The following is a 27,871-nucleotide window of genomic DNA, read 5'->3' as shown; positions in this document are numbered from 1 at the left end:
TAGATTAACTATAACTAATTCATTCAATGCATAAATATTTATTAAATCTTACTATATGCCAGCACTTTTCAAAGTCTTGTAGACACTGTGATGAGCAATTCTGTTCTCATTAAATTTATATTCTAGTGGAATGGAGACTAACAACAAAAAAAAAACTCAGCAGATAAATAAACAAGAACATTTCATATACTGATTGATGCTATAATGAAATTTAAAAAGAAAATAATTATAGAGAGTAACATGGGACAGATATTTCAAGTTCAGTGGTAGAAAAGACTTCTCTGTGGAGGTGACATTTGAGTTTGAATCACAAGGATAAGAGGTTAGTTCTATGAAAATATAGGGGCAGACCATTCCAGAAAGAAAAGATGACACATACAAAAGCCCTAAGGCAGGAAATAGGCCTGTAGAACTGAAATATGGAAGTTAATAAGAGAGTTACAGGAGATGAAGCTAGAGGAAAATGTAAGGTCAAGATTGTATTGGGTTTTGCAAGCCATAGTAAGAAAGTAAAGATTGAAACCAACCTTTTGCCTTAAGAATGCTTGTATAAGACCTATTAATCCCCAGAGACCTATTATAAGCAGTCCAAAGGAATAAAGCCTCTATCTGTCTCAAGGAAATGTTAAAATGAAAATAAAATTCAGTGATACCAAATAAAAGTTCCAGTGAAATATCAAATCAATAGCTATAAGAAATAAAATAAATGCAATCATTTGATTGAGGTGCTAAAACAAATTGCTTCCAATGGTTTCTAGAACCTTTGTACAGAAACAAGCCATAAATAAGTTTATCAGCAACAATCTTAGAATAATTATCTGACAGTACATTTATAGGTATTGTGGGCCAAGTGCAAAATCAGACAAATAAGAGAAAAAGCCAGATACTAGATAAACTGGAAAGATATGAATTGTAAATATCAAAAAATACTCCTCAAATTCATTTAATGTAGAAACTTTTTTCTGTTCTTAACAACACAGAACTATTAATTATTGAAATATTTTATTGTATATTACCAGTACTTATTGGATGTATATCAATTCCAATTACACAAATACCAACAAGCTTATTTTAAAAGCAAAACACATTTTTAAATGGTCAGAACGCCAAAGATGGTGGCTACTGCTATCAATTTCTATAAATGAAGCAATTAGAGTTTACATAGCTTAAAAGAGAAACTGACATATTAATACCTACTGCTTACCAGATTCTGTCTTCCTTAGGGCCACATAACAAGTCCCTAAACCAGCACATATAAATCCGTCTATGCTTTGCCCTAGTTCCTGAAGACATCCTTTGTACAAAGGTAAGTTTCCCAAGAATCCCAGCAATTTTTAAAATAAATTCAACTCAAAGTATTCAGATTATGAGCCTAGCCATTGTTTTCAGCTGTGTAGGCAATAAGTACAAGCTAGAGTACCTATAGTAAAAGAAATTCAACCTTTGGCGGAACAGAGTCAAAACATATAGTACAAAGATCAATGCCATCTGAAATATATGTGAATGCTTAGAAATGTAATTATCAGTAAAATGAAATTTATACTCCGCTTTCTATACTATAATACCAACTAATAAAATCATCCTATGCCTTTGCTTGACACAAGATAATGTCTTTCCCTCTTTAAAGGAAATTGTAAAAACATTCTTTCCAGTCTGTATCCAATAAGATAAGGCACTCTGATGATATATTTTAAGTTCTAGTAATAAAAGGATGTGTCAGCATCCTTACCACCTAAAGACCATACATAGCACAGTTTGTTCAGCCTCCTGAAAGATGTTCTCAGAGTTCAGACCCAATTCTATTAAGCACTAGTCCCAACCCAATTTATGTATGATTAGAAGATACACATGTCCTTGGATTGTTCTCTCTATAAAACATTCTAGTGGGCTGGTAAAGATAGCTCTACACTGTACCTTTTCTTCTAATATTATTACTCTTTCTCTTCCACGTGCATTATCCAAAGGGACAGTGATTTAGGTTACACGTATGATGAATTCTCTGAAGATCTAACAGTGACTCAAGTGGATGCTCCAGAATTCATCCTAGAACTTGACCTAGAGATCTGTTTTGCTTGGTGTTTCACTTATGGGCTTCCTTAAAGTACAAACTTACAAAATAATTTAAAGTCACATTGAAAGAAAAATAAAAGATGCTAATTGCTTTTGGTTTCCACAGCAAAACAAAAATCATGCACTCACCTTTTATTGACAAGTGACATATTGAGAATAAGAAATATTTTCTCAAGCAGTTTGCCTTATAAAGAAATTTTAGAATTAGAAAACTTAGTTTTAGAATTATAAAAAGATTTTACTTCCCTTCAGCAGGGACACTGGTGGCATTTCAGACAAGAAAGAGATTCATTATATAAATTTGTCCCACCCATTTGAAGACTATTCATTTTTTCCTGGAAGTTTTTCACTAACTGCCAATATGCCCTCAGTCATGTGACAAACAAAAAATTCTCACCAACACTTACACACAAGCCTTGAGCATTGTAACACCCTTGAATTGAGAACCACAAAAACTACTTCATTCTGCAATGAATAGACTTCGAAATAAAATGCTTTGCTAGAGGATACAAAGACAGTAACTGTCAGAATTGGGACTATTTAGAACTTTTTCCGTAAGAACACACCTGCCTCTGAGAAAAACATACAACAAAAACAAGACCAATTTTCCTCATTTTCTCCATGGAAAGCTAGTTGATAACATCATCAAATAATTAGAGAAATGATGTAATCTATCTAAGTCATTGGCACTACATAGAAATATAATGCAAATAAGAAGCAATCTTCCAAAACTGACAAAAATATTTGACTGCTTCTAGCAACCTATTTAACACTTAGTCAAGAGTGCATTGAAAAGAGCGAAAGAGTAAGTAAATATAGATAAGAACACTTTCTTTGACTTCAACTGACTGTACGACCTTAAATTATACTATTTATACATTCTCTCCATATGAGAAATGCCCATAAGAGAAGATAAAATTTTTGAAAGTTAATTTACTAAGTATATTCTTTGTAGCTGTTTTGACAAGTTGTATGTAATATTCTTTTAGAAATCTAGTGAAAAAAAATCTATCCTAATATGAAATATTGGCAGATGACATTCATGCAAGCAGCAGCTAGAGATTATAGGAAAGTGATTTTTTTAAGGTGCATGTTATTATGCTATCAAAGGCTTAAAATACTAGAATGAGTGATTTTTCTTTAAAAGACTTTTTTTTGGTAAGAATACATAATACGTTTCTTCATCTGTATGTAACGTTAGCACTTCATTACTAAATTAATTTGTATATGAACATCTGGATTCTCCTCAAAAGAGAGGATTCTAATATCAAGAAATCTAGATTCTTACAGTAAAACAAACAAAGACATCAACAATAAGAATAGATTGGTACTATAAGTTATAAGCTTAAGAGTTAGGCTTGGTTTAAATTATGGCTTCACTCAAACCCAGCTGCGTAGCCTTGGGCAAACTGTTTAACTTTTCTGAGCCTTAAATTCTACTTATGTAAAAGCAGTGAAACAATACATTCACCCAGTGGGTTGTTGTAAAGAATAAATGAAACAAGATATGCAAAGTTCTTATCACAGGACATAGTACATATTTGGTGCTCAATATGTTTTAGTTCGTTGTAATTCTTTCTTATATATGCAGTTTTTAATTTAGAAAAGAGTAGGTATTGCTTAAGGATGACTTGCTTTCATCAGAAACTATACCAGTGCACTAAACAGATGGAAAGAAAAATCATCTTTATAGCTTCACCCCTTAATATCTCACTTCAATCCCTCTCCTCAGCTCTTTACTATAGAGGGAGGGTTACATTCATCCCTTTCTCCTCCATATTTCTGGCTCTGCCCATGGTAAGGTAGCTATTTCTACCCAGCAATAAATAGTACAGTATTGACTTACTTTTTTTCTTTGGTTTTAACCCTCCAGAAGGAAGAGAACTGGTAAGTGAAATGATTCATACTTCAAAGCCCCACTCTGACCTAACACACATCAGCTCCACATACCTCCTTTGGTACACCCCAAACCTGTATTGGTTCTATAAATGGTCCTGTCTACCCATCTAGGGTACCTGTCTTGGGCACCTTATGTCTCTGGAGAAAGTCAAATTACTTCAGCAATTGGTAATTGCACCAGATTTATGATCTCCAGGCTCTGTGGGGCCTTCACTACTGCTGAGTTATCCTGAGTCTTCTATCACCACCCTTCTGTATCTCTTAGCAGATTACGGTCTCTTGAGGTTATCAGACAGTTTTCGACTTCCATACTATCTACAGAACTATTTATACCTGTAGTTGTATTTTAATCCTCCCCTCTTGACTCAGAATAATGGGGTCTCTTATGTTCATTAAGGGCAGCTAAGTCACCAAGAGCACTGAAATGAATACTTGAAAATTTACAGAAGTAGTAGATGCCAAAATTGTGTGCAATTGACATGGATTTTCAAACTGAGTATCTCTCTTTGTAACATGTTCCATTTGGTCTTTGGAAAACTCTTAATTGTACGCTGCACACACATTCATTTGCTGTCTTTTCAGTTAAGTTTATACTTCCAAACACACTGTTTGTAGTCTAAAATTTAACACATTAGTTTATGCTCTAGTCCAACATTTTATTCTTTAATTATAAGAGACCACCTAATGAAAATATATTTCTTGGCCGGGCGCGGTGGCTCAAGCCTGTAATCCCAGCACTTTGGGAGGCCGAGACGCGCGGATCACGAGGTCAGGAGATCGAGACCATCCTGGCTAACACGGTGAAACCCTGTCTCTACTAAAAATACAAAAAACTAGCCGGGCGAGGTGGCGGGCGCCTGTAGTCCCAGCTACTCCGGAGGCTGAGGCAGGAGAATGGCGTAAACCCGGGAGGCGGAGCTTGCAGTGAGCTGAGATCCGGCCACCGCACTCCAGCCCGGGTGACAGAGCAAGACTCCGCCAAAAAAAAAAAAAAAAAAAAGAAAATATATTTCTTTCAGTAGATTAGCCTGTGGTTTTTTTAAAATAACAAAACAAAAAACAAGCCACCTAGCTTTCCTAGCTGTGACAGGTGTCTGTTTTCAAAAAAGCAATCTTAAATAAACTACCAGTCTTTCATAACTGAGTGCATTAATTACTTCACCTTAAAATATGTATAAGATAATGCCTTAAATTCGCAGGGCAAAAAGAACAAATGCTTGAAAAAGATTAAAAGAACACAATTTACAGATATTGGCAGAAACCTAGAACTCCAGGTTCTATGAACTTTCCCAAATAAATCTATAGAGCTCATAATACAGTGCCTGTTACTTAGAAAGTATATACTCAGTAAACCATAGCTGTTTATCTTCTGTGTCAAGAATTGTTTCCACAATTTGAATCAAGTGTTCTATGGAACTTTGTACCACAATTTTATCTCTTAATAATCTTAAAATCAAACTCTTATAGTACTTTATGGTAACTTATCTCATAGAAATTACAGAATGGAAATCAACGTTATCTCTGATTCTATGAAATGAACTAGATTTATGAATTGGGAGCAGCACCCAAACAACATAATGACTACTACAAAAAAAAGAGTCAATATTTTGAAAACTAGTTTTATTATAAATGAAGTAATTTTTCAAAAGTTTAAAAAGGTTAAAATAGAAATTTTTAAAAACTATAGATAAAAATGTCATTGTTAAATTCCCATGTTGTTCTTACTAAAATTAACTAAGGGTAATTTCATATAATAATATTGTCACTGATGTTTTAATAATCAAAACTCTAACAGTTGAGAAAATAAATTGTGTGTATGTTTCAATTTTGCACCTATGTTATTATCAGCCTCAGGTAGTAAGCTTTACTCAAGATAGCAATCCATCAAAAATGCATGCTGAATATTTACTAAATTACTATACTATTTGACCTCAATCTCCTATCTTAATAGTTCTTCACTCCTTTTTCAACTCCTATCCTTTAACCTCACAGAGCTATCTACCACTTTAATCTTTTTATTTTTTCCTCAGTCTACTGGTCCCTTTTCATCTTGTTCTTTAGCCAGCTTGAAACTAATGACTGTTCATTTGAACTATTTTCTCACCAATGTCTTTGATTTCTTATAGTGCAATTCTTCAGGTGCAACTCTTCCACAAAATTCAAATCCAAATCCCAGATAAATACTGCATCTGGTCTCTCTCAACTCACACCTAGGGAATGAAGTTCTGTGGGAAAGGAACTCACACACACTTAGAGCAACTTCTAAGTAGTCAGTTTCCACACTCAGCTAGTCACTGTCCTTTAATCAACTTCCCCTCTCATTTCCCTCAAAAAACTTCTCAATCATCACCATCTGCCTCCAAGTCCTTAGTTGCCTTTAGCTCCTCATTTTGACAGGTTAGATAGCCCTCAGTCTCCTAATAAAATTGAGGTCATTAGGTGTGTTTTCCCTGCACAATTATACCACAGTCAGACCTAGAAAGCAAACCCACAGTCACAGCCATCCTCATCCTATGCCTTTTTCCTACTCTCTTCAGTTCTGCTCTACCATCTATAGCAGAGGTTGGCAAACCTGTGGGTCAAATCTGGCTTGCTACATGTTATCATAAATAAATTCTTATCAAAAACAGCCATGTCCATTTGTTTGTATATTTTCTGTGGCTGCTTCAATGCTACAAGGGCAGAGTTGGGTAGTTGGGTAGTTGCTACAGATATCTTATGGTCCTCAAAACCTAAAATATTTACTCTCTAGCCCTTTACTGGAAAAGTTTCCTGATCTCTGAGTTATATCCTTGACATCCTCCTCTTTCCTAAATCTTTTCCTTCAGCCTGAAAATATGGTCAACTATGTTCTAGTCTAAAAATGTTAGTTTAGGGTGTTTTGGTTTTTTGTTTTGTTTTGCTCCAACTCTCTCCAGTTGTATACCAATTTCTCTCTAGCCTTCCTCATAAAACTTGTCCAGGGAGTATGTCATATTCTCTTTATTCCCCTTTTTTTTTCATTTCTTTTTTCCTGTAATCTGATTTTTGCCCTACTACTTTGTTGAAATTTGCTCATATTAAAATTAATGATGAGCTTCTATCTGTCAAAGTTAAATTTTAAATGTCTAATCCTAAACTAATTGACTCATCTTTAGGCACACTCCCCTTAAAACTCTGTCATCTAGCATTCTTAGCAAAGAGCACATAGCAGGATCATTTCTACAGGTTTCCAACTTTATGCTGTCACTAACTGGAATTACTCTTAATTATTATGTTATTATAATACTCTTAATGTTATTATACTCTTAATATATTATTATACTCTTAATAATTATATGAAGTTGTTGCTTCAGATATAAGGGATTAATTTTACTACTCCAGTCTGAGAAAACTAATCAAGTCACCACAATATTGTGGTAAATGGGAGAAGAAAAGCTACTGGAGATATCAGTCAATACACAACCTCCACCCTCACCAAATAGGATGCAAACAAACACTTGCCCTTGAAGAACACATTCGCCCCAATTACCCTTCCTTCTCTCTCTTCTAGGGTCATCACCATCATCTATTCACTAGCGAAAACTGACCAAAAGATGTCCAAGACACCTTGGAGTGCAAGGCTTTCTCAGTTATCTCCTAAAGTGAAGAATAATAACCACATAAGGAACACAGGGCCTTTATTTCTCTTGGAAAATTGACATTCCTATGGACTAATGATAAAATTATTTCTGGAAAATGTGTGAGATACCCTTTTAGAGATGCAGATGATTAATCACAATTTTAACTTCTTATAATGATGATTGGCACAGGATAAGCAAATAGAAATCAAATGTAGAAACCAACAACACATGTTCACTTATTTAATATGGAACTTCCATATTCTTGAATATAAACCAGCACATTAATGAGCAAAAGTATAATAAAATTGAAAGAACATAATCAGCTTTCTTTTAGGGTGGAAGACAGCTAGTTAGGATTCTTCCTCACTGTCAATTAAAAGAGCCATGAAACTAACAAGGAGAAACAAATATGCAAAATCACTGATAATTGCAGTCAACATTTTACAAGTACCTGGAAGGGGGGAAAAAAACCCTTTTTAGTTACATTGTGATAGGGATGAATTAAGTCTCTATCTGACATTTTTTTTTATTTTTAAAACTAAATAAAATCAGTTAGAAAGCTAGTGGAAAGACACATATGTTGACTTCTACTCTGTATCCCTATCAAAGATTCATGGGATCTTTGCCTCTAAGTAAAGCAGCATAGCAGCCATGTATCTCACACGGGAAAGTTCTTTCAGATTAGAACAGAGATATCCCTTTCTCATAACTCTACCTCACACTCTCTCATCCCACAAAATCTCAATTTGGGGAGGGACTTTAATATTGATGCTCTGATGTCCCACCTAAGCAAAATTTAGATGTAAAGGTTGTAATAATACAATTAATAAGGTAGATGTAATAAACATGAATGAAAACTTTTATTCCATAGAAAATATACCTTTTTTTTTCCTCCAAATTCCTGGTTTAATAAGGACTTTTTATTTTGAGGAAAAGAGGTCCCAAACATCAAGCTGTTCACAAAAATAACCCACAGTATCAACTTTAGAAAACAAATATTGGCTGGGCGCGGTGGCTCAAGCCTGTAATCCCAGCACTTTGGGAGGCCGAGACGGGCGGATCACGAGGTCAGGAGATCGAGACCATCCAGGCTAACACGGTGAAACCTCGTCTCTACTAAAAAAATACAAAAAACTAGCCGGGCGAGGTGGCGGGCGCCTGTAGTCCCAGCTACTCGGGAGGCTGAGGCAGGAGAATGGCGTAAACCCGGGAGGCGGAGCTTGCAGTGAGCTGAGATCCGGCCACTGCACTCCAGCCTGGGCGACAGAGCGAGACTCCGTCTCAAAAAAAAAAAAAAAAAAAAAAAAAAAAAAAAAAAAAAAAAACAAATATTAAGACTGTAACACTATTTTTCTAGAGGATGCATTTGACATGCCAACTCTCATTCACAAAAATACATTGTTGCATTTGTGTTGAACCTCCCCACACAGCACACTTATGTGGGGGTGTAACACACATACTTGTAACTCAAAGCTGCTTTCAGGAGCTACTCAACTAAATGAGATTGCCTTTGCAGTTAGGGAAGCAGCTACTGAACTTATGTATGAATGAAAAGAACTGTACTCCCTGCATAACAAGAGATTATTCTGGAGACAGTTGACGAAAACTATACTTCCTTTTTATTGTTAAGTCATAAAGATGTATCAAAATTAAAAGCAAAAATTACATTCTTAACAAAACTAGTAGGAGAATCAAAGGAAGTGAAAATCGGACTAGGCGCAGGGCAATAAGAATTAATGAACATGGGAAGGACAAGGATCAGGAGAACAGCGAGCATGTGCTTAAGATACTAGGAGAGTGTGTGTCCGGAATTGGTGGGTTTTGGTCTTGGTGACTTCAAGAATGAAGCCGCGAACCCTCGTGGTGAGCCTTACAGTTCCTAAAGATGGTGTGTGTGGAGTTTGCTCCTTCAGATGTTCAGACGTGTCCGGAGTTTCTTCCTTCTGGTGGGTTCTTGGTCTCGCTGACTTCAGGAGTGAAGCTGCAGACCTTCACGGGGAATGTCACAGCTCTTAAGGCAGTGAGTCTGGAGTTGTTGGTACCTCCCAGTGGGTTTGTGATCTCGCTGGCTTCAGGATTGAAGCTGCAGATCTTTGCCATGAGGGTTACAGCTCATACAGGCGGCATGTACCCAAAGAGTGAGCAGCAGCAAGATTTAGTGCAAGGAGCGAAAGAACAAAGTTTCCACAGCGTGGAAGGGGACCCAAGCCGTTTGCCACCACTGGTTCAGGCAGCCTGCTTTTATTCCCTTATCTCGCCCCACCCACATCCTGCTGATTAATCCATTTTACACATTGTTGATTGGTCCATTTTACAGAGAGCTGATTGGTCCATTTTGACAGGGTGCTGATTAGTGCGTTTACAATACCTGTGCTAGACACAGAGTGCCAATTGGTGCATTTATAATCCTTTAGCTAGACACAAAAGTTCTCCAAGTACCCACTGGATTAGCTAGACGCAGAGCACTGACTGGTACTTTCACAAACCTTGGGCTAGACACAGGGTGCTCATTGGTACCTTTACAGTCCTGAGCTAGACACAAAGTGCTGATTGGTACATTTACAATCCTCCAGCTAGACATGAATGCTGTAGGAGTCCCCACCAGATTAGCTAGATACACAGTGCTGATTGGTGCATCCATAAACCCCGAGCTAGACACAGAGTGCTGATTGGTGCATATATAATCCTCCAGCTAGATATAAAAGTTCTCCAAGTCCCCGCCTGACTCAGGAGCCACAGGCAAGGCGGGCTGCAGGTCCTGAGGCCAGCCCCATGGGGAGGCGGCTGAGGCCCAGTGAGAATTTGAGTGCGGTGCCAGCAGGCCAGTAGTGCTGGCAGACCCCGTGCACCCTAGGCAGCTGCTGGCCCAGGTACTAAGCCCCTCACTGCCTGAGGCCAGCGGTGCCCACTACTGCTCTGAGTGCAGGGCCCGCCAAGTCCACACTCACCCGAACTCACTCACGCTGGGCAGCGAGTGCAGCCGGCAGCCCCAGTTCCCGCCCATGCCTCTCCCTCCACACCTCCCAGCAAGCAGAGGGAGCCGGCTCCACCTCGAACAGCCCAGACAGGGGCTCCCACAGTGCAGCAGTGGGCTGAAGGCTCCTCAAGTGAGGTCAGAGGGGACACCAAGGCAGAGGAGGCACCAAGAGCCAGTGAGGGCTGCCAGCACGCTGTAAGCTCTCAAGAGGATCTGGTGAAAAATTTGATCTTAGACAATTGCCTAGGTAAAGAAATAATGGGATAAGATTTCTAAACCTCACTATGTGCTTCAGAGTCATCCTCACCATTGGTGCTGTCTCCGTCATCCTCTCCTTCCTCAGCCTCTTTTTCTTCATCCTTGATCAACTCCAGCTGGTCATCCCCCGAGTCTTCATTATCATCATCATCCAGTAGGTCCCCCTCCTCAGCAGGGTTATCTGCACCCCCCTCAGACTCCAACTTCAAATTAGTCTCATATTTCTTCAAGGAGCTGCTGCTCTGCTTCTCTTCTGACTTATTTTTCATCTCTACTGCTTGTTTGCTCTGTTCCTTTTCAATTTTTTCCAGGAGATAATCCATTTTTTGTTTTATCTGGGTCAATCCTTCTTAACCGCCTGAAGGTCATCTCCTTTCAACTTTCCAGACTTGGAAGATACCCGCTGTCCACTCTTAGAATTGAAGCCACTTTTTTCCCTTCGTGAGGTGTTTCCTGATACACACGGATGTTTCGAGGGCACTACACCTCCAGCAATAGGAGGAGGAGGAGGTACACGTGCTGGGTAACTGTACCTCCTATTACAATAATCCCGCTGAAAATCATAGTCCAGGTCAAAAGAAGAGCGGTACATCGCTGCAGATTGTTTCACGCCTGCTTTTCCTCTGTTCAGTTTTGGTGCTGCAGTCAGGTTAATATCTAAAACCTGACCAGCAATCATTCTGCCATCCTCTCCTGCTACAGCAGCCTGGGCATTTCTCTCATTAACATATTGAATGAAGCAAAGCCCTTATGAACAGAGCAGCCCACAATTTTGCCATACTTCGGAAAGATTGCCTCCACATCAGATTTCTTGACCGCAAGAGTGTTGAGATTCCCAGTGAATACATGGGTGTTCATGGAACGAGGATCTGTCTTGTTGGTAACGTTGTTGGCCATTGTGTTTGATGATAGGGTTTCTCAGAAAGCCAACAATGTAGCTGAAGATCCAAAAAAATCTCATAAGAGTGGGGAGGGAGAAGATATCTGATTCTGAGTCTCATACTCCTGGGTTCTAGGTGGAGAACCCAACTGCTGCTCGAGGTGGGTATTGCGGCCACAACTGCTCAGTCTTTTTCTCTTCACAAAAAGAAAGTATGCCTTCTTTTAACACATCATGGAACTATACAAAATTTTATCATTTATTATGTCACAAAAAGTAGGTATATATTAAAGGCAAAATTCTCTGACCACAGTGATTTAAAGCTAGAAACTAAAACTAGCCTAAAACTAATGTGTTGGAATAAAACTAAATACATCCTAGCCTTTCAAACATTGCATAAAAAGGAAATAAAATTGACCTCTTAGTCATAAAATAAGAATGTAATATATTACATTTATGGGACATTTTCAAACATATTCAGAGACTAATTACTAGACTTAAAGCACTATGGTTATTTCTGAAAGAATAAAAATAAGGTAAGTCTATATATATGAAGATATTAGAAAAATATGCAATCAAAATAAAATAAAATAGAATGAAACAGTAAAAAGAAAATTAGAAAATAATTACAGCACAAAAACTGGTAAGAAATAGAACACTTGGTTCTTAAAATAGACAATGAAATAGATGAACATCTCACAGATCTAACGAAGACAAAAATATATATGTTGGGACTAAGGAAAAGAATGTAACCACAAATACAAGGAAACAATTTTAAAATGGTAAAGGAATTATATATATATATACGTTACTCTGGATTACCTACAAACATAAACTAGGAACTATAAAACATAAGGAGGATGCTTTGTCACAAAAGCAAAGACTAGGGTTTGGATGCAAGCTATACTGTGTACTAGTTATAGATAAGTTACTCAACTGCTTTGAGCCACAATTTCTTTGTAAAATAAGAATTTAAAATATCTTTAATAATAATGTTTTCAGAAGTATTGCTTATGTCATTGTCATCATTGTTGTAATTCTCTTTTCTTCCTCCTCATTATTAATATTCACTACCTTGGAGGAAAATTTGATATGTACCTGAACAAGTTGAAACTTAAAAGCTATTTTTCTAATCAATACTTTAATCCATCCATAAGAACCAGGTGCAATGCATACCATTTACCTTATTACTTATTTTTCCCCAAATGCAAGTATTAGCAACATTCATTGCATCTGAGAATATAAAACCTTAATGACATATCTCCAAGGGAAAAACCTCTTGCCCAACCTATAAGACTTGCAAGGATTGATTGCACTTAATAATGAATGTAGTGCTCTTAGAGTTATATAATGTCATTAAACACATAGGTATCAAATTTAAAGAAAACCAAGAAGCAGAGCTAAACAACGTCGATACTAAGAAAATGAAAAGTTAGGAATGTTTTTCTCTCACTTATCAGTAAACCTGAAGGCTTAATATAAGCCTAGAAGATTCTAAAAACAAGAAGGATACTTTATTTGTATTAGTCCTTAAAAATCTTAGAATGAGTTAAAAATAAAAAACAGTAAAACTGGAGGTCTCAGATTTATGTATGTCCTTAGGCTTTTTCTTATAGTTTTAATGTGGATTATTATGGTCAGAGTAAAGTGAAATGGGAAAGTAAAAGGTAAAATTCAATTTGCAACCCCTAACATTTTCTTATTTTAGACCTAAGTAACAGTTATTACCAACTTAAAATCTGTGTAACAGAATCTATCCAGGGAAAAAAAAGCAAGGCATTTTGGTGCACAATTGCAAAATGCCAAAAAACTAACAACTTTGTCTACTTATCTTCTTGTATTAAGATTTTGACCCATTTTGAATTCATTAATATAAATATTTAAAGCACAAGATAATAGAGAGATTAAATAAATACACAAACAGAATATAGTTTTCTACTCTCAAGAAACTCACAAAAGATTTCAGCGGAAAAGAGAAAAATCAATTATAAAACTACGTAATTAAGGTATACTGTACCTATATATCTATATACTATCTCTCTCTATTCTATATAAGATATCAGAGGATGTTCTATATAATATATAGGATAGAGATATATTTAAAAACACTAGTAACTTAGCATCAACATATAGATTGGTAAGTGCTTCATTTATATTATTTCATATCCTCACTAAACTCTTGCATGTTAAGAATTATTATGCCCACTTTACAAACATAAAATTGAAGTTTATGGAGTTTGGTAATATAATAAAGCCAAGATTAAGGTATCAACACTCATACCCTTTTGGCTATCCCACTGTTTTCATTAAATTAAGATAACCTGAAAATTTGTCAAATCCTGAGGTGACAAAATATGTATATATACACTGTTCTAAGATTCTGGATCTTACCATGTCTTTGTTTCTGCATTTAAAAGTGGATGATAATTAAACTGTCCCTATTAATTTCAGGGGGTTGATGGGATGATCAAATATGAGACAGTTATTGAAAAGTAGGCACACAAAGTTAAGGCATTTATAAAATGAGATGCAGGATTACAGTGATGAAGCTCTTCCTTAGCATTAGAAACTAGGCCAAGCAACCCAAGAACCAGGAGCTAATTACAGGGTGGGAAATGTATCTGACGCACATTTTACTTATTTAAAATATTTTAAACATGACAACCTCTGTTAAATAACCTCAAGGTAAATGGCAGCAAAACTGTTTTTGTATCTAATTACTGCTAGAGTAACAATTAAAACACAGACCAAGTAGAAAACTGTGTAACTTTTTTCCTCAGAATTCAATCGGCAAAGACTAGAGATTTGCATAAATGCAGGCCCCCTAAGCAACTTTTTCCCTCTGCAGCACATTCCTGAAGCCCAAACGAAATGAATAATTGTCTTGACTCTTCATTGCATGTTGTCTATATAGCCATCATCTTCCTTTAAACGTGCAGAAAAAATAGTACTGCTTGTTAGCAGAGAGAAAATCATCTAAGACATTTGTAAGTACTCTGTTGTCTCTATTCCTATTATAAACCTCTCCATACTGGCTTAAGTTTCATGAACCTACTCCTCTTGGAATTCTGTCCTTTCTGCAAATACCTTTTTCCAAGTTTTGTTTTAGGCTTTCCTAATGTATTTTCAGGTCTCTCAGGTAACATAAATTCAGGTTTCTCAAAATGTCTGCAGAGGGACTAAAGTTATTCCTTCTAAGAGGAAAGTGAATTCTGTCAAAACAAATCATACACCAGGAAGTAGATAAATAAGAAAAATTAGATAGTAAAATATTCCACTGATTGGCAAAATAATCCTCATTCATCTCTATTAATTTATTACTTAAAAAATCACCACCATATTTATGTATGTGCAATATTAAATGTTATTCTGTCTCAGGCAGATTAGATCCATGTTTAGTTGTGAATAAATGACCACTGAGAAGCACTTTTAAATTAAATGTATTCTATAATTGTAGATAAATTTTCCATTGTGTCTCACAAGAACACAGATACATACACTCATCATATCATGATAGCACTGCATTTGTGTATATTTGAGTACATGGGGAATGCTAGCAAATTTATTTAACACAGAGGACAACAAATAAATCTCTTCATATTGATGCTTCAATTCAGAATGCGCAATACTGTTGACATTTGGCCTCAGGCTCTGACCAGAACTGTTACAATAGAGAAGTGTTGTTGAAATCTCGCTTTCCTGGATGAAATGTTAGACATAATAGCCAAGTGCAGCTTTATATATTAACAGATGCTAATGGGGGTTGTAATTTAGACCAAACCACTTTGATACGATTTGGGAAATTTAGTTCTTCTAAATAAATGATACAACTTTATTGAAAGACATAAAAGATGTCAACATATATCATGTTCTTATATAGGATTACTTAATATAATTAAAATGCCTGTCATCCCAATTTAACATATAAAGTTAGTACAATTTTAATTAGAATTGCAAAAAATGTTGGGGAAAATCATTCTAAAATTCATTAGAAGAATAACTGTCTGGTAATTGCAGAGATATTCTGTAAAAGTTGGCTAATAAGAAGGTTTTATCTATTCAGATATTAAATCTTACTTAAATGCTATCTTAACTAAACTAGTACGGTAAAAGAGTATATCAGTGAAACAAAGATTAAAAATAGATTCGAGTATGTATTAGAACTCAGTATACGATAAACACAACATTCTACTTTAGAGTGCAAAAGATAATCAATACATGTTTTAGATACATATGATTATCTATTTATTAATACATAAAGTTAGAGACCCTCTTTACATTATATTCAAAATAAATTTCAAGTAACTTAGGGGTCTACATAAGACAATAAAGATTTTCAAAAAAAATTTGAAGACATTTTTGTAAGTTTGATGGTACAGAAGATCTTCTGAAACATAACTTAAAAATCAGAAGCCTAGCCGGGTGCGGTGGCTCAAGCCTGTAATCCCAGCACTTTGGGAGGCCGAGACGGGCGGATCACAAGGTCAGGAGATCGAGACCATCCTGGCTAACATGGTGAAACCCCGTCTCCACTAAAAAATACAAAAAACTAGCCGGGCGAGGTGGCGGGTGCCTGTAGTCCCAGCTACTCGGGACGCTGAGGCAGGAGAATGGCATGAACCCGGGAGGCGGAGCTTGCAGTGAGCTGAGATCCGGCCACTGCACTCCAGCCCGGGCGACAGAGCAAGACTCAGTCTCAAAAAAAAAAAAAAAAAAAAATCAGAAGCCAAAAAGAAATAAAATTTACATATTTGTCTATAAGAAAGTCAAAATTTTCAAACAAAAGGCAGCAAAAAACAAGCCAAAATACAAATAATAAACTGGAAGAAAATACTTATCAAAGTTATATAGTAGCCAAAAGGTTCTTAAATATGAAGAGTTCTGCAAACTACAAAGAACATATTAGAAAATGTTAACTTAAAAAAGCAAAGAACATGAACAGAAATTTGGTAGTAAAGAAACTGCAAATCCCAATCTCAGTTGTAAGGAAGATATGTAAATTAAAATATGAAGACTTTTTCATAAAACAACAATATTAAAAGCATGTTAATGCTATCTAGGGTTCTGAGAAATGGCTAGAAATAACAACTTTCACAGAATTTCGTTGGGAATATATATTGTTAAAGCTTTATTGAAGGGTAATATATGAAATATTTTAATATTTAAAGTAAGCCTATTCTTTCACCTTACGATTTCACTCTTACAAATTTGCTTTACTGAAATATTTGCCTATGAGTACAGAGCTGTAAGTCTAAGGATGTTCAATACAATACTGCTTCTAGTAATAAATAATTATAAATAATACAAATGCTTATTAATAAATGGTTGAGCAAATTAGTTTGTCCATATTATAAAATAATAGATGTCAGTCACTAAAAGAAAGCAGAACTATTGAGCTAGTTAAATACACATATGATATACACACACATCAGAAATAATTTGGCAATAAGTTAACACTAGCAATGCAATGCCTGGGGGTTGGGTTATTCGATTTTTTTTTTTTTTTTCTTTTCTTTACTCCTTATCCAGAAGCAGAGGCTATAATTGTCACGGGATCCTTGGGATGTCGATTTGCCAGCCAGAAACCTCTGTGGCAGGCGGCGCCTTCTGCCTGAGTATTGCTCACGCCCACTGGGCTCGTTCCGCCCACTTGGCCTGGCAGGCTGCGCTTAGCTCACGCTACTGGCCTGGATCTCACACCTGCCAAGGGGGTGCCGGGCACGGAGTGGCAAAGAGTGTATGAGCCAGTGAGCGTGGAGTCCGGCCACTGTGCACAGTCAGGCATGGTAGCTGCTGTGGCAAGGCAGACAGCTCCAGGCACCAGCACAACTGCCAGCTCCATGCAAGGCTGTGACTGGACCAAATGTACCACACACGGCTTCAGCTGCAGGCACCTGCATCTGGATAAAGGGAACACAGTGGCATTGGGAAGCTTGGAGACACTAGGAACCAAAGAGCCTCAAAGAGGGTGTCACAGCCCTGGCTTGGGGAGCCCCTAGGTCTGGGCTCCCTGAAGGGCTGCAGTTCTCTCCTTCTCATCACCCATAACGTGGCAAGCCAGGGAGGGGAGTGTTTCAGCCCTGTTTGTGTTGCAGCACCTTCAGTCCCACCATTTAGCAGATCCTAAGTTCCTGTCCACATCCAGGAAGAATGAGGTACATGGATAATTTGAGGGTGACTAAGGTGGAGAGGAGATAGAACAGCTTCATTGAGAGACAAAACAGCTCTCAGAAGAGCCCAAGTGAGTAGCTGCTTTCTGCAGGCAGGTTGTCCTGACAAGACAAGGGCACCCGAATTGGGTAGTTCTATCCCACAGAGGTCTGTGAGGTCTCTGAGGTCTCTGTGAGTCTGCTTGAGTTTGGGGTTTTCATGGGCTTCAGATGGGAGGAAGTGTGTGCGGATTGCTCCATGGGCAGCCATGAGTGCGTCTGGAAAAAGCACCATGAGTTCTCACTGTAAGCCACGGACTGACAGCCTGGCCTCCATGCTTCAGGCCGTTCTTGGCTTGAAGGTGAGGCTTCACGGGGAACCTGCCCCTTTCTGCCCAGGAGCCTGTCTGCTTCCTGCTGCCATTGATCATGTCGTCCACAGAGCCTACAGGCCCACATGGAGCCACCTCAGCGCCCCCTCAGCCTCCCTCCCATGCTCACGCGCTCCCAAAGTCCAGAGGGGGGTTGAGGCGGCAGGGGGCTGGCCTGTCAGCACCACCCTAAGTGCACGCACATCCAGCTGGGACGTGACAGCGCCCAGACTCAGCCTCAACTTTGCTCTAAAATCAGAGTGGGGACCGGGAGCAGAGAGAGGCTAGACAATGGGGACACGCATTTCTGAGCCTGTGGGGGCCACGGCTGGGGAGGGACACTTCCCAGCCCCTGAGAGCACAGAGAAACCCAGGTCACTGCTGGGTGACTGCACAGTTGCACCCAGGAGGAGGAGGCCCGCAACCCTCCAACTCTGAAAAGCGCTGGGCTCCTGCCTGTTCCTGGCTCCAATTGGCTCTGTGGAGTGCGCAACCCCAGCTATGTCTCGCCCGCTGCAGCTGGCGTCTTCTCAGTGGCCGCTCCAGAAAGGCTGCTGCTGCCCTCATAATGTAATACGAAAGTATCAATATTTATCCTTTTAACTTACTAAGGGAAGCAAATACGTTAGTATTTGCTAAAATCTTTCAAAATTCTTGGGGTGAGGGTGGTATATGAAAGCACAAAGCAGTTAGTTGCAATAAGTTCTGATTTATTCGAGATATAAACATTTACTAGAAAAGCAGCTTGGAATAACTGAAATTCATCGAGTTACCACTCTTTTTTTTTTTTTGAAAAGACCAAAGAATTTTGGAATAACTTCACATAGATGAAACTATGTAAACTGCCATGGCTAAAGCCAGGACTCTTGTAATGTCTGTTAAAGTGACAGGTAATTTGAAAGCTCAATGAACCAGTGCCCATTCACTGATGCAGGTAACAATACAGGACTCTCCATGTGTCCACATGTCTTCACTGATGATTAGAGGTACAAACATGGAGAAGAGTGTTCCAACCCCTAAGGTTTTATCTGGGGGCTAAGATAACAGTTGTCTATTAAAAATCATTAGGGAAATTTTAAAACAAAATAAAGTTGCCTAAATATACAATTCAGAAATCTCAGTGCTAGCAAATATCAGAAAAGAGAGTAAAGCTATCAATATTAGGCCCCTCCAATGTGTGGGGAACAGGGCAAGTGACATAGATTGTTAAATCAAGTTTAGCCTAAAGCTGCCTCCATACATCTCTTAAATTCAGCTCAAAGGTTTTCCTGTACATTATGAACTATAACAAGTGGAGTTGTAAACAGACCATAGCCTACACTTCTGCCAATCACTGAGTTTTGGCCAATTAAATGTAGCCAACTCTTTGAACTGAAAGTCTCCTTTACTCCTTCAAGTGATTCTCCTGCCTCAGCCTCCCGTGTAACCAGGCTTACAGGCCTGTGCCCCCACAACTGGTTCGTGTGTGTGTGTGTATGTGTGTGTGTGTATTTTTAGTAGAGATGGGGTTTCACCATGTTGGCCAAGCTGGTGTTGAACTCCTGACCTCAAATAAGGCAAAGAGCAAGCTGTAACCAATCCAGTTGTTTCTGTACCTCACTTCCGTTTTATGTATGTCACTTTCCTTCTTCTGTCCATAAATCTCCTTCCACCAATTAACTGCACTGGAGTCTACCCTAGCTGGGAAGGCTGCCCAATTTGTAAATAGTTCATTCCTCAATTAAACTCCTTTAAATTTAATTCAGCTAAAGTTTTACTTTTGTCAATATTTATCTTTTCATTTGATCCTTTTTAAAGATGCACTCATGGGTGACTTAGAGAGGTTAAAGGGTTCTGTTTTGTGGGTTTTGATTGTTGTTTGACATAGGTTCTCTAAGTCAGTAAATGGAGTATATTGAATTTCTACTGACTATTGACTTTTTTATCCAGCTGACTCACTAATTTCTTAGAGTATTACTTTTCTTGGAATTTCTTTTTCTATAGTGTCACCTATATATAATGAGAAATTTTCTACTGTTTTATTAAAAAGTTATATTGCTTATGCTATTATTATTCTTGCATTAGTTAGAATCTTCAAAACAATAAGAATACAAGCAGTGATCAAATTATGTTTTCTGATTTTGTCATTCATGCTTTAAAAGTTGTACTGTTAATTATATTGTTTACTGTTGCATTCAAATAAATTGCCTTCATCATAGTAAGAAAGTTCCCTTTACTCCTATTTTACAACAAATTAAAAAAAAACAGAAACAGCTGCCAACTTTTATCACATGTTTTATCTTTATAATCCATATGTAATCATGAAATTTTTGGTATTATTTATACTTTAAAATGTATTTAGTGACTTTATTTCCTCTTGTATTAATCTCACCTCATATTGACACTTAATTTTCCTCTAGGATCTTTTCATTCATTTTATTGTTTCTTTTTTTATTTTCTTCAGTTTGAGACAATTTTATTTTCAATTTTTATTTTTGATAATAAAAGCATTACATCTGCAATTTCCTCTGAATGTAGTTTTAGCTGTACCTATGTTTCTTTTTAAAAATCTTTTACATTTTATTTTATTTTCGATTCAGGAGGTACCTGTGCAGGTTTGTTACGTGAGTATATTGCATAAGTTTCTAGATGAAATGTTCTATTTTTTGTTGATTTCAGAGAAATCTATAATTTCAGCTTTTGTTTCTTTTTAAATATAGGGTCTATTTTAAAACGAAGCATCATTTCATTTTCAATGGCTAAGCCTTTTTGCTTGTTTGGGGTTTTGTTTTGCTCCTGTGAGTTTTTCCTTTGACCTTGAAATCAAATTAACCAGACGGTAATAGTCCCTCCTCTTCTTTCAATTAGTTTGCTATTTCCCAATATGTTATTCACCTACACATTTGTTTAAAAATAATCTGTCATTGGTTTTAGGTATATTCATTTATAAGCAGTGTATAGGTGAAATTTGTTTTTAGACTAATTTGAGAGCCTATCTTTTCATATGATACTTATCCCACTCATATTAATTTTGACAACGTATATGATAGTTTTATTTTTCTCATACTATACTTACTTTTATATGTTTGGTTTTGGTCCTTTCTTTTTTCTGCTTCCTTACTTTTGTTATATTCTTCTTAAATATTCCTTTCATTCTTCATAATAATGTAGGAATGCCACCACCCATCTCAATCAGCTATTGATCATCTTTCCTTTATTTAAATAATCATATTTAAACCAGTAGTCTTCAAAAATTAAATAAGACCATACTTCTCTATCAACCGTTTACTATTATTTCACTCCCTTTACAATTCAATGTTTGTTTCACTAAAATAATGTAGAATTGGAGTTAACTCTGTGTTAACTCTCTGTATTAACTTCCGAGAGCTACTTGAAGCAAACCTTGTTACAGTCATAAATATTTATTTATTTAGTTTTGAGATGAAGACTTGCTCTGTTACCCAAGTGGAGTGCAGTAGCAGTGTCTTGGCTCACTGCAGCCTCAGCCTCCTGGGTTCAAGGGATTCTCCCGCCTCAGCCTTCTGAGTGGCTGGGGCTACAGGTGTGTGCCCTGACAACTGGCTAATTATTTTTGTATTTTTAGGAGAGGTGGGGTTTCAGTATGTTGGCCAGGCTGGTCTTGAACTCCTGACCTAAAGTGATCTGCCTACCCCAGCCTCCCAAAGCACTGGGATTATAGGCATGAACCACCATGCCTGGCGACCATACCTGTTTCAAAAAATAAAATGAAATTTCTGTAATTTCCCTCAAGTTTAACAATGTTGAAGTAGAGCTTTTCATACCAGTATTTATTCATTACTGTTCCAACAATAATCCAGGTGATTGTACAGAAGAATCTTTCAATTTCATTTTAAAGTTTTCAATCCATCAGTTGTTTTCTTTCAAATATTGTTTGCCTTCCATGTTTTATGAAGTTGAATATTAACCCTTGCCTATCCAGAGAGAAGCATTATAAACATTTTTTACAAATGGGTATCCCATGCTCCAAGTTATAAGTTCTAAAAAATGAAAATTCATTAGAAATATCCTGTTTGAGAATGAATAGATGGCAAATAACAATGTAATTTTAAAGCAATCTTTAATAAGTCTCTATTCAATGGTAATATATTATTTTATCAGTGTTATATTAAGATCAGCAGGATCTTTCTATTTCTTCTTCATAATTTGATAAGTGAAAGGTGGTCTGTTCTAAAGTTCAAATATATTTTTACAAAGGCATGAAATTCTAATACTCATTTCGTCAGAATCATTATTATTGGTTACCCATTTCAGTGATAAGAAATAAATTATAGCCTACCATTTCTAGTTGTAATCACCTAATTGGATATGTTTAAAAGTGTGTTTAGAGAAAATAAAGAAGGAAAGAAAAACTACATAAAGACTACACAATGTGCAACTTACTAAGTGAAAGTCAGAGGAAGGAAGCCTCTGTTAATGAATTATACTAAGAAATGACTTGGATTCAGAGAGCGACGGTAGAGGTGCCTCAAAATCCTACTCTGGTTCAAACTCCTTATAGGCTATTTCTAATGCCTTAAAAGCATCTGTTACCACATGTCCTACCAAACATGCCAATAATTGAGACAAAATTTCCTAAACTCTATACATTGCATGCCAAGTGAAAAGCAAATCATACTCAATCTTGCAAAATGCAAAGACAACAAAATTAATGATCCTACGTAAGCATAGAGCCCGACTACCAAATAAAAATAGGGTCAATGAGAATGGTAAGCCAATGTGAAGTAACAGGAGAAGTAAGAGTCAAAGGATGCCAAGGAGAAAAAGTTGAGGCTGGACAGAATTCCTTTGTTCTCCAGTATAAGAACTGAGAGTAGTTTTTCAGGAAAACTTCAGAGTCTAGGCTTGAGCAAGTAGGGAAGCAATGAATAAAAAGACATTAATATCTTTTCTGAGCCTTCTCACAATCTGTGCCTTGTGCTTCCCCTTTGCTGAGACTCTAGTTTCAGGGCAATCCTGTGGTAACCTTTTACCCTTAACAGTGGTAGAGGAGTAATGCACTCCGACTTCTCAGCTATATCAGAAATACAATTTTTGGTATCCTTGATGACTCTTTTTCTGATTATCCATTCATTTTCCTGTGCTATCCATGAGTTTCCTGCATACTATCTTTGGGATTCTACATCTACTGAAGCATCTGTATTTGAATTAAGGTAAAATTCTGCACCACATGCCAAAAGCTCAACCTCAATGCATCAGCCACTCGATAAATAGTAACAGAAGGCACTCTTTTGATATGATATTTTCTTTTTTTGTCCCTTACCAAATACAGAGGTTAGTTTTTAATATTGGAATTTCTGTTTCTCCCTGTAATCTTGTCCCTGTGGCTTTGTCTGGTGTTTCAGCCAATGGCCAGCAGTCAGACAGTCTTTTGACCTAATCTGTCTAGAATAGTTGGCCAGTTTGAGCGATGTTATTTCTATCAGGTTGAACTCTTACAAACGTGTTCAGATTGAAACAGCAGATAGAAGATGGAAATGGGAAACTTACCACTCACCCCTTGAAATAGCACTATTTCTTTACAAAAGCCACTGTATTTATTTGTTTTCACACTGCTATAAAGAATACTTGAGACTAGGTAATTTAGAAACAAAAGAGGTTTAATTGATTCACAGTTCCACATGGTTGGAGAAGCTTCAGGAAACTTACAATCATGGCAAAAGGTGAAGAGAATACAAGGCAGTCTTATATGACGGCAGGCAAGAGGTGAGAGAGAAGGAAAAACTCCCACTTTTTTTTTTTTTTTTTGAGATGGGGGGTCCCTCTTTCACCCTGGCCGGATTTCAGCTCACTGCAAGCTCCTCCTTTTGGATTCACGCCATTCTCCTGCCTCAGCCTCCCGAGTAGCTGGGACTATAGGCACCCGCCACCTCGCCCGGCTAGTTTTTTGTATTTTTTAGTAGAGACGGAGTTTCACCGGGTTAGCCAGGATGGTCTCGATCTCCTGACCTTGTGATCCGCCCATCTCGGCCTCCCAAAGTGCTGGGATTACAGGCTTGAGCCACCGCACCCGGCCAACTCCCACTTTTAAAACCATCAGATCTCATGAGAACTCCCTCACTATCATGAAACCACTCCCATGATCCAGTCACCTCCCACCAAGTCCCTCCTTTGACACGTTAGTATTACAGTTCAGGATGAGGTTTTGATGGGGATACAGAGCCAAACCATATCAAGTACAAACCAACCAGCCCACCCAAATACTATCCTTTAGCAATGTATGTAGATTATCTCTAGAAAATTCGCGAAGACCTGCAAACCCCAAAATGACCATCATCATAAAAACTTTGGCTGGGCTTGATGAGGCTATTGCCTTTGTTAGCTTTGATTAAGCTAAAAAGAAACATGCTTATCTTGAGTTATGATAACCCCCATCCACCCATCATGCATATTTGGCTTCTAAATACGTTTAGTTCTAAATATGTGTAGAGTTAAATATCTTAAAGCAGGCTTCTCACTCTACTTCGCTTTGTCTTGCTTTTCTTGAGAATAAAAATGTTTTCAAAATAAAAAGTTAGGTGCATAGAGCATGGATTTAAATACTGTTTCTGTCATTTCCTATTTGTACACCTGAAGCAAATTACTTAGTCTCATCTCCCTTATGCATAAAATGGAAGAAAAGCATAGTGCCTACCTCAAAATGTTATCCCTCTGCCTGGAATTTTCTTACCCACAAGGATAACTCTCTTACCTTCTTCAGGTTTTTATTCAAATGTTACCTTATGAGAGGCTTTTGATTGATTATACCACTTAAAATTACTTCTCCAAGCACTTCAGAACTCTCCCTATTTTTCTCTTTAGCAGTCATACTACATATTTTCTTTATTTGTTTTTTGTTTTACTTTCTCCCCATCTCCCACCCCCAACTAGAATGTAGGCAGGATTTCATCTGTCTGTTCACTGCCACATCTTCAGCACTGGATTATGCCTAACACATGATCTCAATAAAGAGAAATACTCAACATACTATGTAGCACAGTGAATCAAATAAAAACCATTGATAATTATAAAATTAAATTATTTCATTAAGTGAGACATACAGAAATAAAATGTTTCTATAGAGTCCGATCATATAGCATAAACAGAGAAAGATAAATGCCTGTAATAACCAGTAACAACTTTAAAAACAAACTTGTACAGTTTCCATTAACTAGTTCTGTAAATATTACCATGCATTTATTATTCATTTATTCATTTATTCAAAGAGTATGTTGTGCCTACTCTGTATACAGCACAATATCTTTCTTTCTTAAAAATTTGTTGAAGTAGCATTCTTTGATCTTTACATGGCTTACATAAAAGAGCAGTTCTATTTTGGCTTCATTTTCTGTTCTGACTACAACAGGGATCAGCAATCTATTAAAAGGATGTATCGAGGCACTTCATTTTCTGGGGAGGTGGGAATGCTGATCAGTTACAAGTACTGACATAGCTTGAGAGAAAGACTGCAATAATGTAAGCTCCACAAGGACTTTTCTCTGTTCTCAGAAGTATCCCCAGGACTTAGATTAGTCTATGGAATGTGATAAACACTCAATAATTTCTTAATATATTAATGGCTGAAGGCAAAGTGGTGCATGCCTGCCAGCTTCTCTGAAGGTTTTCAACATTGCTTTACAGCTAGGAGAAAAGATTTGTGTTACAATCCATCAACTCACCTAAGCAATAGTTTTAGTATGCATCCACATGTTTTCAACTCCTGATCTTTGCTACCCTGAGTTCACTAGATAAGCAATTATACATTTCAAAATACCATATTCTTAGGATCTCCAGAATCTTGATGTGGTGGACAATGTATATGCTTTGTAGTTAGGCAGACTTGGATTTGAACCTGGCTCCATCAGTTATTTGGCCACCAGCAAAACTTCAAATTTCTCTGAGACTCAGTTGAGGATTATAACGCCTAACTCAAAGGGTTGTAGGTATTAAATAATGGTCTGAAAACTGACTTAAATTTAATGGAGTAGACAATGTTGAATGCTACAGCAGTATTTCAGAAAAGATATATAAATATGAGCATATCCTCAGGAGAGTATAATGAGAGCACAGAATTGTTAGTATTATTATTACAAATATTATCTGAACATTGCATCTAGAAAAAATTAACCTGAGTGTTATCTTAACATGTAAACTCTCTCTTTACAGTTAAAATTAAAATGTGGTTTTTTTTTTTTTGCACTTACTTGAAGTTCATCTATTCCTTACAAAAGTAGAAAAGCAGTTTAGAAAAGTAACTTTAATTAAATTCGAAGAATATGAGGATCTTAAAATTAACCTAAATGTAGGAGTGGGAAGAGACAGTTTCTAAAATAAGACATGTTTATTTTTTATTACAGATTATACATCTCTGTATGAATACATAATAGATCTCAAAATATCAAACAATAATATGGGTCATGTCTGAGTATGTGTCATTTTGGAGATAATCTGGTTAATGAGTCAAACCAGGCAGACAGCAAACGTACATGAAACAAAACCTCTGAGCTCTGATTTAAACCCCTCCAAATAGGAATCTGGGTCCCCTCACTTGCCTGTGAAAGATAAAACCAATGCATGTAAATATTTTGTGTAGAGCCTGCATATGAATGACAAAGAAGTCAACTCAAGGACATGAATGTTCATGGGGTATGATGATTCTAGACCTCATGATTCAGTTCACATTTGGAACAGGCTAAGAAACCACACTAGTTGTCAGCTGTATCTTAGAGGAGAATAAAGATCTCTCTTTCACACAAAAACCAAAAGTGATATATATTGATCATTCAGAAAGCTACAGATATAATGGATGTTGTCTTTTTTTGAAGTTCCCTGAGATAATTTTTGTGAAGTCCCTTAATCCCAGTTTTTGTCATAGAAGGAATACACCACCATTTTGACAGAAAAAAAAATTTTACTTAACTAGCATAATAGTAATTGCTGACAATTCATCTCTGAACTGAGTACCTGCATTCACATAGATCATTTCTTTCAAGCCTCACAACCTTGTGAGAAATACTCAGTTTAAAGATGGGGCAACTGAGGTCACTGAGATATTTACATAGAAGTGACAATTAGGATTCACTCCCACATGTCTTTCTCTATATTGTGCTTCCACTTATGCATCATTCTAGCATTACATGCCCCTTCCAACTAAAAAAATTCAACAAATTATTGCTTGAGGACAGTGTTACTTTCAAGTGTTGCTTTAATCAACTTAAAATAGTTTTCTAATACATCAAGAGGGATGTCTTCATGAAGTAAAAATTTAAAGAAAACAACTACGTGAAGAATTTCTATAAAGTGGCCACTGATGTCCAGTAAGTTCCAGGTTGAATGAAGGCTGTAGCATCTGCCTGGCAATGTACAATTAAATTAGACACCACATATGGTTAGAAAACAAAATTATGGTCCAGTGTGTTCTGTAGGTTCAATCATCAGAGCTTTCCAATGATACGATTTTTTTAAATACCTTTTTTTCTTAGTGTACCTGGAACTCCTAAGAGATTATATGAAATTTGACAATATTTGTTACTTCCATAAAATTACTGTAAAAAATAAGAATTGGGGGTTCGCGGAGCAAGATGGCTGAATAGGAACAGCTGCAGTCTCCAACTCCCAGCGCGAAGGACACAGAAGACCGGTGATTTCTGCATTTTGAACTGAGGTAC

At 37.0% G+C, this 27,871-nt stretch overlaps 1 protein-coding gene and 1 pseudogene across 1 annotated transcript in view; both read right to left on the bottom strand.

Annotated features, from left to right (window-relative positions):
* DLG2 (discs, large homolog 2 (Drosophila)) overlaps positions 1-27,871 on the bottom strand; it is a 2,293,993-nt gene that overhangs the window by 1,616,259 nt on the left and 649,863 nt on the right. The window lies entirely within an intron of this gene.
* On the bottom strand, positions 10,761-11,703 carry LOC105509330 (annotated as a pseudogene).

This window comes from Colobus angolensis, unplaced genomic scaffold (assembly GCF_000951035.1).
Source record: "Colobus angolensis palliatus isolate OR3802 unplaced genomic scaffold, Cang.pa_1.0 Scaffold174, whole genome shotgun sequence".
NCBI lineage: Eukaryota > Metazoa > Chordata > Mammalia > Primates > Cercopithecidae > Colobus > Colobus angolensis.
Note: the sequence above shows the minus strand (reverse complement) of the source record. Positions and strands in the feature narration are given on the sequence as shown.